This window comes from Strongylocentrotus purpuratus, unplaced genomic scaffold (assembly GCF_000002235.5).
Source record: "Strongylocentrotus purpuratus isolate Spur 01 unplaced genomic scaffold, Spur_5.0 spur5_scaffold_8, whole genome shotgun sequence".
NCBI lineage: Eukaryota > Metazoa > Echinodermata > Echinoidea > Camarodonta > Strongylocentrotidae > Strongylocentrotus > Strongylocentrotus purpuratus.
In genome coordinates, this window is record NW_022145614.1 from 15,953,417 (window position 1) to 15,968,224 (window position 14,808).

Genomic DNA, 14,808 nt, shown 5'->3' on the forward strand with positions numbered 1-14,808 from the left:
ATTATTTTCTTGATAGATTAGTCATTATTCTATGTTTTAATGAACTATTGTATCAGTAATGTGAGATGATGAGGTAGATCAAAAACATGTTCATATTGTGAATCTGTATAAAAGGATAAATTGTTTTCAATCTTTTTTTCCAAAAAGTTTTAGAGAAGATCATCAGTGACAAAACCTTCAGAATAGGTATCTTGTAGATAGTCATGCTTTACTAGTCATTTACGTGAACACTCTTTCTTATATATTGATTGTGAATGTAAAGTTTTTACTTGTGATTTTACATTGCCTTATCTTTAATTTAATGTCCAAGAGTTAAATCATTGATTGTTGTTCAATTGATTTATAGCAAGTTTTACTTTTGTACTTATTGATAATTGATCTGAATCTTAACTCATTAACTGCCCTACTTGGCACAAAATGGTAATGATATGTAACATACGTTTTTATTTCTTTTAAAAGGGACTGCTGATTTGACATAAGTATTGCAGGTTTAGTTACAACAGAGCGATATCATATATATATATTATATTATGAAAGAGTGAGAGAGAGGGAGAGAGACAGGGGGTAGAAATATGTACATGTCTATGTTCATGTTTATCATTCATCGGAAGCTGCATTTCTTTATTGATTAGTCATTTGTCATTAGTGTATTGTAGTGTTACACGTTTTGCATCCTGTATATTGAGTAACAATATGGAGTCGTCTTACCCGCATTTATCGCTTTATTATTTATTCATGTGAGATCTATGATACCAAATATTTTACTGTAATGCTCAGTGTACCTACATGTATTTATGTTGTAAAACAGAGTCCAGAAGCCAATGAATGGTAAATAGAATGATACTATTTTGAATTGTTTGTTCAATGATTATTGTTAATATCCTCTATATGATTCAATGTCAATTGGTAAGTACATAATATGCATTCCATTGTGAAAATCTTCAGATTGTGTACATACATTAAGAATTGTAGTGTGTCATGTCGAGGCCTAACTCTGATTGAAAATTTGTAAAGTTAGAAAGCTTTTGCAAGCTGTGTTGAGTTTTTACAAATTTCAAGTGTGAAGGTATGATGCTGTCAAATGTTCCATTTTTTCCTTATAATTCTGTGCAGTTATTTGCTGAAAAAATGGGAACTTTTGCAATTTGTGAAAGATTTTGGATTTTGTTTCCATTATGATCATTTTATGTAAAACAGTGTTATTTTTTTTGACATTTTAGGTTTAGGATCCTTTGTGGTTGATGTATACACTTGATAGAAAAAGCTATAGTTATAAATAATACCCTGTTATAATGATGCATGTACATCTGATTTGGAATATTATTCTTTGTGTTACTTTTCTTTATTGAAGTAGTTACGATTGCTTACATCTATTTTTTATCTCTAGGTCTCTATTAAATTGATAGTTGTAAGAAAATATTATCAGTTGTTCAGTGCATTAAAACAAGTTTTTGCCTGCTTGTTTTATGTTTATAAAGGCATATCCATGACGGATTATATCATAATTTGTAAATAATTATATATATGCAGCCGTAACTATGGTTTCATAATGATATACCATTTCGGTAAGGTTTTTTTCGTGTTTTTTTTTTAATTTACTGTTTTTAAGAAGAAAAAATGTAATAAATAATTTTATTTTTGTTTGTTTGTTTAAATAGGATATAAACGCATGAAATTAGCAAATTATTCGGAATTTTTCACTCGTCTTCTGCCCTATTTTCGATATCTGGCTAGCGTAAACAAGTAGATCCCGGCCTCGTGTACTGCACCAGCTAGAAACCAGCGAGATTTGGGCGACGTTCCCGGTTTTGAGTTTTTGAGGGCGACGGTCGCTGATTTTAGGGGAACAAAAAAATATTTGAAAAATCGTCCTTGTTTTCACGAAGTGACGGTAGTGAGGAAAATCGTAACGCAAAGTGAATGCAATTTTTTTTCACTACCGTCACTTCGTGAAAACAGCGACGAAATATATATCCGAGACCGACCGTCCCAGGTTCTGGCACCTAAAGGGCATTACGACGTCTTTTTTGTTTAGGCCTCATGTATTCACATGAATATAATATTCCTTCATCACATGTAACAAGAAATGTGGTTCAGATGTTAGGGACAGTTGAGAAGTTTCTTTTGTTAAAACCCCTCTTAAACTGTTGGGAGCCCCGAATTCGCCAACAATTTTATGTCATAAATTTGAAGACAACATTCTGCAAAGATTCGCCCCCCCCCCCACAAAAAAAAAAAAAAAAAAAAAAATGTTAAAAGAATACATAATTTGAGTTTTCTAGCTGTTGTTCACAGACAACCCAAGTTGTGTATTTTTTCATCTGTATTCGAACATTGTATTAGTATTTATTCAAAGAATTCCCCATGGCAGGCCAGGGGCTGAATTATGGCAACATGGATTTTACAAAGTAAAATGACCACAGAGAAAATGTTTTACAAATGTATACATATACCATACTCCATAATGACTGCTATGAGAGGAATGGTTGTTTTATAGGCTCAAGGGGGACGTTGCATCCTGATATCACCCCGAGGCGTGCTGAGGGGTGATAGCAAGATGCAACGTCCCCCTTGAGGGCAAAACGCATTTTTGCCCCCCCCCCCCAAAAAAAAAGCAGTAAAGGAGTAAACATGGTTTGTATTTTTAACCCACAAGAACATAACAATAATTAAAACCTGTATTAAATCACATATACAATTCCAATCAAAGAAAAGGAAAGTTCACAGGAATTAAATATCATAAACATTGCGCATGTCACCTAAATTTATCAATGAAGGTCTTTATAATAGCGATACGCGCATATCGTGGACATATCGTGCGAGAATGGGAAAGCGTGTCTGTTTTTTTGTTGTTATAGGGTGAGAAGACATGAGCTCCTGAACGCTGGCGTACTGAAGGGAGGGGGGGGGGGTGTATTTCTTATTCGATACCATTGATTTATAAATGTTGCTGTTATGACATGATTTTCCGGTATTTTTTCTCCATTTTTTGGTAAGTCGTACCTTTTTATGCGTTTGTTGGAAAATAAGAAATTCCCAAATTACAGTCGGGCGAAAAATACGCTTATTAAGAAGCCTTAATGTCATGGTCTGCAGAGTGGCTGGGCTTGAGCCCCCCCCCCCCCTCACTTCTTGAAAAAGTATGTTGAAGAGAAAAAGAAAGAAAGACGGAGAAAAAAATAAGTGACCTGCCAATGTCACAAATAAGGTATAAGAAATGCTCATCTGACCGTAATTAAATGCCTAAAAACCCCGAGCTTCCGGGGGTTATGCCTCTTGACGCCACCAAGGGCCCTAAGGCGGGCCCCTGGATGCTCAATGACCGTAATTAAATACCTAAGATCCCTGAGCTTCCGGGTGCTCTGCCCCCTGGACCCCACCAAGGGTTCTAAGGCGGGCCCCTGGATGCTAATCTGACCTTAATTAAATCCCTAAAACCCCTGAGCTGCCGGGAGCTTTGCCCCCTGGACCCCACCAAGGGCCCTAAGGCGGCCCCTGGATGCTCATCCGACCGTAGTTGAATATTAAAACCTCTGAACTTCTGGGGCCTCTCCCCTCCCTGGAACATGTCAAAGGCCTTAAAGACGGAGGGCCCCTGGATGCTCATTTAACCGTAAGTAAATGCCTAAAAAAAGTTAAGCTTCCGGGGGCTTAGCCCCCGACCCCCTGCCGAGGCTCATGCCCTGGAACCCACGCCAATTTACGCTCTACCTGATAGTTAATACTCCACTTTGAAAAACGTTCCGCGGGACCTGGATGTAACATGTAAGAGTGGTGGTGATGCAGATTTTTCTTCTACCCCCCCCTTCCAAACGTTTTTTCTCATTACGTCACTGCCCCTGGAAGGTGAGCCCCCTGGAGTGTTTTTCCCCCCCCCACCCCCAATCCCAAACTGCTTCCGGCGCGCCTGATCCCAATAATTACTGTTCTTGATGATAAACTTCAGCGAGGCACAATTCAAAAAGAGATTCAAGAAACCCCAAGCCCCCCTCTTACCCATAACAAATAATCTTGTTGAACCTCACGCTCCCATCATTAATTATTACCTTTCCGATTCGTCCAAAATGATTCATTTTTGAAATCGCTTGCAGCTATATCAAAATAGACTTTGTCGTCTGCTATTGCCCTGTACCTTCTGAGCAGCCTGGGATGAAGACTTTGTAACTTTGTAGTTCATCATAACTTTTTAAGGGCATATTTGTTTTCTAAAAAAGTATTCCATACTTTCCGAACGGAACTTTGTACTTTAACGTCGTCAAAAAAATAAAAGATATTTATGATTGTTTGATTAAATGATTCCACTGCTATATAATCCACGAAGGCGGTTGGCTTTGTCAAGGGCACATTAATGATATATATATATATATATATATATATATATATATATATATATATCTTCCCTACTTTCCGAACGGAGCGTTGTTCATGAAGTCATGACAACATCAAAACTATGAAAGATATGTTTGATTAAATGGTTCTAACGCTATATCCACTAAGGCGGTTGACTTGAAGATATAAGCAAACATTTATTTGGGATAGCAAAAGTTGAAAGGGATTTTTTATTAATTTGATATGTTAATTGATTATTATCATTATCATTATCATGATTTTTTTTTTTTTTTTTTTTTTTGGGGGGGGGGGGGGGGGGGTGTTACACCCACAAATGTAGTAATGCCCACAAATGTAATAACGCCCACAAATGTAATAACACTTTACCCACAAATGTAACAACACCCACAAATGTAATAACACTTTACCCACAAATGTAATAACCACTTTACCCACAAATGTAATAATGACCTTACCCACAAATATAATAAATTTGAAGTGATATTTTGAATCACCCACAAATGTAATAATGACTTTACCCACAAATGTAATAAATTTGAAGGGATATTTTGTCGAATTTGTTCAAAACAAAAACCCTGTAATAAAGCATGGGTATAGCTAACTACCCCCGGACATCTACCCCGAGTCAACTACCCCCTCCCCGGACATCTACTCCCGGACATCTTACCCCATCCAACTACCCCTCCCCCTGGACAACTAACTCCCCTCCAACTACCCCCCGGACATCTACCCCCAAGCAAATTAAGGTAGTTGGGGGTAGTTGCCCGGGGGTAGTTGGATGGGGGTGGATGTCCGGGGGTAGTTTTCAGGGTGGGGGTAGTTGGTTGGGGGTAGTTGGAAGGGGATAGTTGGATAGGGGGTAGATGTCCGGGGGTATTTGACGGGGGGTTGATGTCTGGGGGTAGTTGCAGGCGCGTAGCCACGGGGGGGGGGGGGGGGGGCACGTGCCCCCCTAAAATTTCCAGGATCGGTTGAAATTTTGTAGACCCCTTTTTTGACCTCGATCGATTACAATATGTATGTGCCCCCCCCCCCCAAATATCAAACTCTGGCTACGTGCCTGGGTAGTTGCCCGGGGATAGATGTCCGGGGGGTACTTGACTTGGGGTAGATGTCCAGGGGTAGTTAGCTGGGGGGGGGGGGGGTTATCATTCTAGGGTGTAGTTAGCTGGGGGTAGTTGGCAGGGGGGTAGGTGTCCTAGATTCTCGATTAGAGATTATGTCTGACATTTCTTTCGGGGAGTCCCCTCTCTCGTGGTTGTAACTCCATGGTAATGAGCAGTGTCAGAACACCAAAGTAACAACAAATCACAGCAATAAACAAAACTGTGACGGAGACGTTCTTAATATTGAGCACTTAAATCAGGCAGATATATCAATTACTTCATTGTAGTACAATATCCATAAAGACCAGAAAATATTGTAGAAATCAAAAGCATAGAACAATAAAAGAAAGTGGCAAGGACTGCTTCTTCTGTTACGAAAGTGTGTACTGACCAAAATCAGGTAGGTTCATGTTATTTATATACAGTGATCTATGGTAGTTAGTGAATGTGTGCGTGAGTAGAACGTATTAAACGTACAGCTATATTGTGACTTTGGACAGTGGGATTAATTTAGACTCTTAAGCCAAGCCAATAACAGCCAGATTGTCTGAGCCAGACCGGGACCAGATCCGCATTATTATAAAACCATAACCTCTGCAATTTACTCACATTGATTGAGAGAGTATATAGATATTTTATCAGTCAAAGGGTTCTGCAATCGTTCATTCAAAACATGCAAATATATTTCGCGCGATCTCGTTATACAGCTATTTATGATTTGTTATATGAAAGTATGCGTTGTTATTTGCTTGTTAACCGATTATCATTTCAGACTTGTTCTTGTTTATATAGCTGCTTGGGTGTTTCAGAAGTAGGGAAAACTGTAATATAAATGTGTTTTGTTTGTATTTGCCTTTGAATAAATTTCGTTCTCATGAATTCACACCGTGTACCGCGTACCAATTGGTAGTCTTCAGTATAAGTAATTGATACGTTCATCACATGAAGAAAGGTAATTCATTCACGCACTCATGAAAATATAACATCGCAATCCAACGTTTCAATGTCACTAATAGCGTACATATATATATAAATATATGTTACATATCGTGAACATATTTCATAATCACATGCATAAAACAATCAGCGTCAATATTTAAATACATTTAAGGTCACTTATTCAATTACTTTTTTTTCTACGAACATTGAATTCCAGGATATTTGTGGGCGTTAGAATATTTACATGATTAAGAAATCGTCGACGGTCAACAAACCATCGAATCGGTCCCTCCTCTGTGTGTTATATATATGGACCATTTAGACTGATTCGTCAGTTCGTGTGACCGCCGACCAATCATTTATTTGTGACGTGTTTTATCCACCTATGTAATAATGTAATTTATTTTTAAATGAAAAAAAAGAGGAATAAGATGGTGGGTCTTAGTTTCGAAGATTTGTTTAAATTTCTATTTCCTTTGAAATAACCGGGTCTGGAGGAAAGACTACGCTCTATACCCATGTTATTCCACAGGAATGAGATGGTGAGGTCTTAGTTTGAAGATTTTTTTCTTAATAACCAAGTCTGCAGTAAAGACTACGTTCTAATCCCATGCTTTATTACCGGGTCTTAATTTGGAAGATGGAGGGGTCTTAGTTTAAAAGGTTTTTTTGTTGTTTTGTTTTGTTTTGTTTTGTTTTTTGTTTGTTTTTTAACTTTTGAAAAACCGGGTCTGGAGGAAAGACTACGCTCAATACTTATGTTCTTCCACAGGAATAAGATGATGGGGTCTTAGTTTTGAAGATTTTTAAAAAGTTTTGAAATAACCGGGTCTGGAAGAAAAACTACGCTCTAAACCCATGCTTTATTACCGGGTCTTAGTTTGGAAGATGGTGGGGTCGTAGTTTTGAAGATTTTTTAGATTTTTTGAAATAACCGGGTCTGGAGCAAAGACTGCGCGCTATACCCATGCTTTATTACAGGGTTTTAGATTTAAATTCGACAAAATATCCATTCAAATTTATTACATTTGTGGGTAAAGTCATTATTACATTTGTGGGTGATTCGAAATTATTACATTTGTGGGTGAAATTATTACATTTGTGGGTAAAGTGTTATTACATTTGTGGGTGTTGTTACATTTGTTGGTAAAGTGTTATTACATTTGTGGGCGTTATTACATTTGTGGGCATTATTACATTTGTGGGTGTAACAGGGGGGGGGGGGGTCACTCTATTACACAAGTGTTATCCACCCGTGTCCAATCTGAAATTGACCCTAATGGCGTATCACAGCTTTTCTGAAATGGACCCTAATGGCATTTGTCACTTTTTTCTGAAATGACCTTTATGGCGTATGAGTCGCACCTGAAAAGGTACCCTTTTTTGGTTTTTGTGCTACCAGTGCTTGAAAAAAAAGCTTTTTAGGAAAACGTCGGCGACGCCGTATAGCTGAAAAGACACCCTTTTGACGCCTTTTCTGGACGTGGGTGCGTGAGAGTGCGGGGGGGGGGGGGTTGAAATTTTGAACCACGGTGACGAACCCCCCCCCCCCCCTCCCCCCACTCTCATGCTTCAAGAATGACTTAAATAAACTTTGTTTAACTTTGTTTGGGGGAGGGGGGCTTTTATCCATGGGTCAAATTTGCAACAGTTCGCCGCATTGCTAGGGAGGGGGGGGGGGGGGGGGGAGGATACCCGCACCTGACTGCCCCTCGGCGCTCTATACCTCGCTGAGGCCTGTGGCCGAGCTCCCCCCTCCCGTCCTAAAAATCTTCGTAAACCTTTGCTGATTATACAAATATAATCAGCCCTCATATTTAAAAAAAAATGATGTGCTTGCCCGTCATAATTAATAAGTTTATGGGACTTTTCATGTCACGTATAGTTTATAGCATCGTTAATATCATATCGCAGAGCTCTAGTTACCAGAGCTAAATGAGTTTGTGTTGTTGATGTGATCACTCGAAATTCACTCGACATGGGGAAGTTACAGGTATTTGAAGTTCTACTGGCTGGCAACCAAGAAGTCTTTAAGCCAGGAGATGTTGTACAGGGAGTAGCAAGGATAATTGTATCAGAAGATAAGGGAGGTATTCGTGGTGAGTAAATTATAAAGACTGATGCATGATACATCACAAAAGAATGGGTTAGACCCCCCCCCCGGTCAAATGTCATGTCAGGTCTGCAAACTTAAAGGGATAGTTGAATTCTGTTTTCAGATAGCAAATGCCTTCAAAGTGCATGGTTATTGCTCTTATTCTTATCTATGACACTATTTCTAGCCCATTTAGGACCTAAAATTGCTAAGAAGGTAATTTTAGACCCCAAAATGTGTGAAATTTAGCCAATAAGATCATACCAATAAGCTCCACTTAAAAAAAAATACGGTGACCGTTAATTAATTAATAGTAATAATACATGGGCCGGCTGATTGTGCGTAATAGAACCAACACGAAAAGACAACAAAAAAGCCATCATCGGCATTGGCTGAAATACAACGTAAAAGGGGTTATTTTTTTATCAACGGCTTTCAACGGCTGGTTCAAATTATCTAATATTTGTGGTGTATACAAGTATTAGAAATCGTTATATTTATGGATATTTCAGCCGTCTCTGAACCGGTTTTGATCGAACAAGATAATTTTGTCATTTAAATTGTATGTTCTTTCACATTTGACAGTGAGTTTCATTTTGTGTAGCGCCCTCTGCAACAGAACTCAACTATCCCTTTTAACTTTGTTGTGGCATCAACATCAAGATTTTGTGTTTAAGTTCCCTTAAACTTGTACCCAAAGGTCTTCAAGTATCACAAATCATATGACGCAAATTCCAAGTGACAAAGTCAAGGTTATTTGTAATAGGCCACCCTGCCTATAAACAATATCCCAACCTGAATTTTTCATCACATCGAATTACGTAATGCGGGTGAGACCGCCAAGATCATTTCCCTTTTTTCCCATCCCCCCTATGATCTCTTCCGTCGAAAATCCGATAAACGCGAAAATTTGCATGTTTGTAGATATTTACGTAAGGAACAAGATGGTATAATTAGTTTTTTCCTAATATGCAAATTTTTGCCTAATTAATTATGTAAAATGCTAATTTTATGCATTTTACAGAAAACTCTTCATATTTGTTTGTAGACTGCAGAAGAATGTTGAAAATGTATTGAATAAATGTTTCCCTTATCTCAAATTCATGAGGTAACATTATTTTTATGATATTTGAAAATGCATACTTAATTCATGAATATCAAATCTAGAAATATACAGGGAACTGGAATCATTACAAAAATTGTCAGACTCCACTCTTTGAATGTTAATTGAAACCCATTATTCATATGAAACTTCTTTTCTAACACAAAATAGGTATTTTGATGTAATTAATAATGATAATTTATGCAAATTTACGGAAGCGTTAAAGTGCCATTCTACTTGACGACATGACGAGATATTCCATCTTGTCAAGTTGACTTAATATTCATATCATGTCGACATGTAAAAATATTTAACTTACCATGTCGACTTCACAAAAAGTTCATGTCGTCATGGCGACATAAATTATCTTGCCAAGTTGACTTCGCATAAAGTTCATGTCGTCATGGCGACATAAATTATCTTACCAAGTCGACTTTCCAAAAACTATCTGTCGTCATGGCGAAATAAATTATCTTGCCGAGTCGACTTCCCAAAAAGTATATGTCGTCATGGCGAAATAAAAATATCTTGCCAAGTCGACTTCGTAAGAAGTACACGTTGTCATGGCGAGATAAAATATGTTACCGAGTCGACTTAATAACAGTAGATGTCGTCTTGGCGACATAAATCGTCCTTGTTTTCACAAAGTGACGGTAGTGAGGAAAATCGTAACGCAAAGTGAATGCAATTTTTTTTCACTACCGTCACTTCGTGAAAACAGCGACGAAATGATCACGTGGAGTCAGTTTTAAGAAGTCACTAGACCTAGACTAGTCGACTGTGAATGAACTACACGTACGAACGCTGCATGAAATAGTCGTCACACTACATATCTCGCCATGACGACATATACTGTTTGGGAAGTCGACTTGGTGAGATAATTTATGTCGCTATTACGAGATGAACTTTTTTGTGAAGTCGACTTGGCAAGATAATACATGTCGCCATGACGACATGAACGTTTTGTGAAGTCGACTTGGCAAGATAATTTATTTCGCCATGTCGACATTAATTTTTGGGTAGTCGACTTGGTAAGATAATATATGTCGCCATGATGGCGACATGTAATTTTTTAGAAGTCGACTTGGTAAGATAACTTATGTCGCCATGACGACATGAACTTTTTGTGAAGTCGACTTGGCAAGATAATTTATTTCGCCATGTCGACTAATACAAGTTGATAAGTCGACATGCTAGGTTAAATATCTTTACATGTCGACATAATATATACATTAAGTCGACTTGACAAGATGAAATATCTCGTCATGTCGTCAAGTAGAATGGCACTTTAACGCTTCCGTACAAATTAGATGCGATTTTCAAACATTTATTTTCTTTTGTATTTTATTGTTTTATATTTCTTATTTTATCTATTGTTTTATTACTAATGTATTCTTTTGTTCTGGAATACATCAATTTACTTTGAGAAACATATAAAAGCAATTTGATATCAATTTATAGTATTCACATATCTGCTTGTACATGAATATATTCAATTATAGCATATTTTTGATGACATGCGCATACTAATTGTTATGTAACACCTTACAGGTATATCTGATTTCAACGGAAATGGTATCAAAATTTGCGTAAGACTTGAGGAAAAAAAGTCATGAAACGACAATTCAAAATATCAAGCGGTTGCGGCGCAATCTCCGAAAATGTCGGGAGAAGCCAGGAGATGTTGTACAGGGAGTAGCAAGGATAATTGTATCAGAAGATAAGGGAGGTATTCGTGGTGAGTAAATTATAAAGACTGATGCATGATACATCACAAAAGAATGGGTTAGACCCCCCCCCCGGTCAAATGTCATGTCAGGTCTGCAAACTTAAAGGGATAGTTGAATTCTGTTTTCAGATAGCAAATGCCTTCAAAGTGCATGGTTATTGCTCTTATTCTTATCTATGACACTATTTCTAGCCCATTTAGGACCTAAAATTGCTAAGAAGGTAATTTTAGACCCCAAAATGTGTGAAATTTAGCCAATAAGATCATACCAATAAGCTCCACTTAAAAAAAAATACGGTGACCGTTAATTAATTAATAGTAATAATACATGGGCCGGCTGATTGTGCGTAATAGAACCAACACGAAAAGACAACAAAAAAGCCATCATCGGCATTGGCTGAAATACAACGTAAAAGGGGTTATTTTTTTATCAACGGCTTTCAACGGCTGGTTCAAATTATCTAATATTTGTGGTGTATACAAGTATTAGAAATCGTTATATTTATGGATATTTCAGCCGTCTCTGAACCGGTTTTGATCGAACAAGATAATTTTGTCATTTAAATTGTATGTTCTTTCACATTTGACAGTGAGTTTCATTTTGTGTAGCGCCCTCTGCAACAGAACTCAACTATCCCTTTTAACTTTGTTGTGGCATCAACATCAAGATTTTGTGTTTAAGTTCCCTTAAACTTGTACCCAAAGGTCTTCAAGTATCACAAATCATATGACGCAAATTCCAAGTGACAAAGTCAAGGTTATTTGTAATAGGCCACCCTGCCTATAAACAATATCCCAACCTGAATTTTTCATCACATCGAATTACGTAATGCGGGTGAGACCGCCAAGATCATTTCCCTTTTTTCCCATCCCCCCTATGATCTCTTCCGTCGAAAATCCGATAAACGCGAAAATTTGCATGTTTGTAGATATTTACGTAAGGAACAAGATGGTATAATTAGTTTTTTCCTAATATGCAAATTTTTGCCTAATTAATTATGTAAAATGCTAATTTTATGCATTTTACAGAAAACTCTTCATATTTGTTTGTAGACTGCAGAAGAATGTTGAAAATGTATTGAATAAATGTTTCCCTTATCTCAAATTCATGAGGTAACATTATTTTTATGATATTTGAAAATGCATACTTAATTCATGAATATCAAATCTAGAAATATACAGGGAACTGGAATCATTACAAAAATTGTCAGACTCCACTCTTTGAATGTTAATTGAAACCCATTATTCATATGAAACTTCTTTTCTAACACAAAATAGGTATTTTGATGTAATTAATAATGATAATTTATGCAAATTTACGGAAGCGTTAAAGTGCCATTCTACTTGACGACATGACGAGATATTCCATCTTGTCAAGTTGACTTAATATTCATATCATGTCGACATGTAAAAATATTTAACTTACCATGTCGACTTCACAAAAAGTTCATGTCGTCATGGCGACATAAATTATCTTGCCAAGTTGACTTCGCATAAAGTTCATGTCGTCATGGCGACATAAATTATCTTACCAAGTCGACTTTCCAAAAACTATCTGTCGTCATGGCGAAATAAATTATCTTGCCGAGTCGACTTCCCAAAAAGTATATGTCGTCATGGCGAAATAAAAATATCTTGCCAAGTCGACTTCGTAAGAAGTACACGTTGTCATGGCGAGATAAAATATGTTACCGAGTCGACTTAATAACAGTAGATGTCGTCTTGGCGACATAAATCGTCCTTGTTTTCACAAAGTGACGGTAGTGAGGAAAATCGTAACGCAAAGTGAATGCAATTTTTTTTCACTACCGTCACTTCGTGAAAACAGCGACGAAATGATCACGTGGAGTCAGTTTTAAGAAGTCACTAGACCTAGACTAGTCGACTGTGAATGAACTACACGTACGAACGCTGCATGAAATAGTCGTCACACTACATATCTCGCCATGACGACATATACTGTTTGGGAAGTCGACTTGGTGAGATAATTTATGTCGCTATTACGAGATGAACTTTTTTGTGAAGTCGACTTGGCAAGATAATACATGTCGCCATGACGACATGAACGTTTTGTGAAGTCGACTTGGCAAGATAATTTATTTCGCCATGTCGACATTAATTTTTGGGTAGTCGACTTGGTAAGATAATATATGTCGCCATGATGGCGACATGTAATTTTTTAGAAGTCGACTTGGTAAGATAACTTATGTCGCCATGACGACATGAACTTTTTGTGAAGTCGACTTGGCAAGATAATTTATTTCGCCATGTCGACTAATACAAGTTGATAAGTCGACATGCTAGGTTAAATATCTTTACATGTCGACATAATATATACATTAAGTCGACTTGACAAGATGAAATATCTCGTCATGTCGTCAAGTAGAATGGCACTTTAACGCTTCCGTACAAATTAGATGCGATTTTCAAACATTTATTTTCTTTTGTATTTTATTGTTTTATATTTCTTATTTTATCTATTGTTTTATTACTAATGTATTCTTTTGTTCTGGAATACATCAATTTACTTTGAGAAACATATAAAAGCAATTTGATATCAATTTATAGTATTCACATATCTGCTTGTACATGAATATATTCAATTATAGCATATTTTTGATGACATGCGCATACTAATTGTTATGTAACACCTTACAGGTATATCTGATTTCAACGGAAATGGTATCAAAATTTGCGTAAGACTTGAGGAAAAAAAGTCATGAAACGACAATTCAAAATATCAAGCGGTTGCGGCGCAATCTCCGAAAATGTCGGGGGGGGGCCTCCCATGCCCCCCCCCCCAGTACAGTAAGGGTTAATAAAGGTTTCTCCTGGGTTTACTTAATATTTTTACACCCATATTCAAACTATTAGATCCTTCTGGTTTCTACTGGTCTTCAAACCATTAGGTTGTACTGCTTTTTAAGTTATAGCATGCCATGAGGCTGCATGTACGCTTCCGTTATAGTGCTTTGTACATGCGAGAGAGCCCTTGCTTTGTGCGTGCAAGCACGCATTCGTAATAGCAGTTATTGTTCATATTCATTGGACTGTGATGTGTGTTTTGCACTCGCTATTCATAGAACCATCGCGTTAATCTGATTATCTCAAAATAAACTTGGCACGGAGGCAGGGGCGGCGATTTCTTTTCATGACCGGGGGGGGGGGGGACGAAAAAATAAATTTCTAGCAAAAATATAGTAAAGTGAAGTACATGTATTACATGAATATTTATATCGCTATGGGTGTCTAAATGGCAAATATAGAGACTATGTGGTAGTGAACTATTAAAAACAAAAAATATTACGGAATACCTGTAACATGCAAAATGTCATTTTTGCCGCCAAAACAAAAATAAATAAAATAAAAACAAAAACAAAACCAACTGGTTTTACATTTTCTATGCCAAGTGAGTTACATTTTCAAAAGAAATCTGTATCTATCCAATAATCTGCAAAAGTCTGACATCTATTTCATAGAGGGTGGC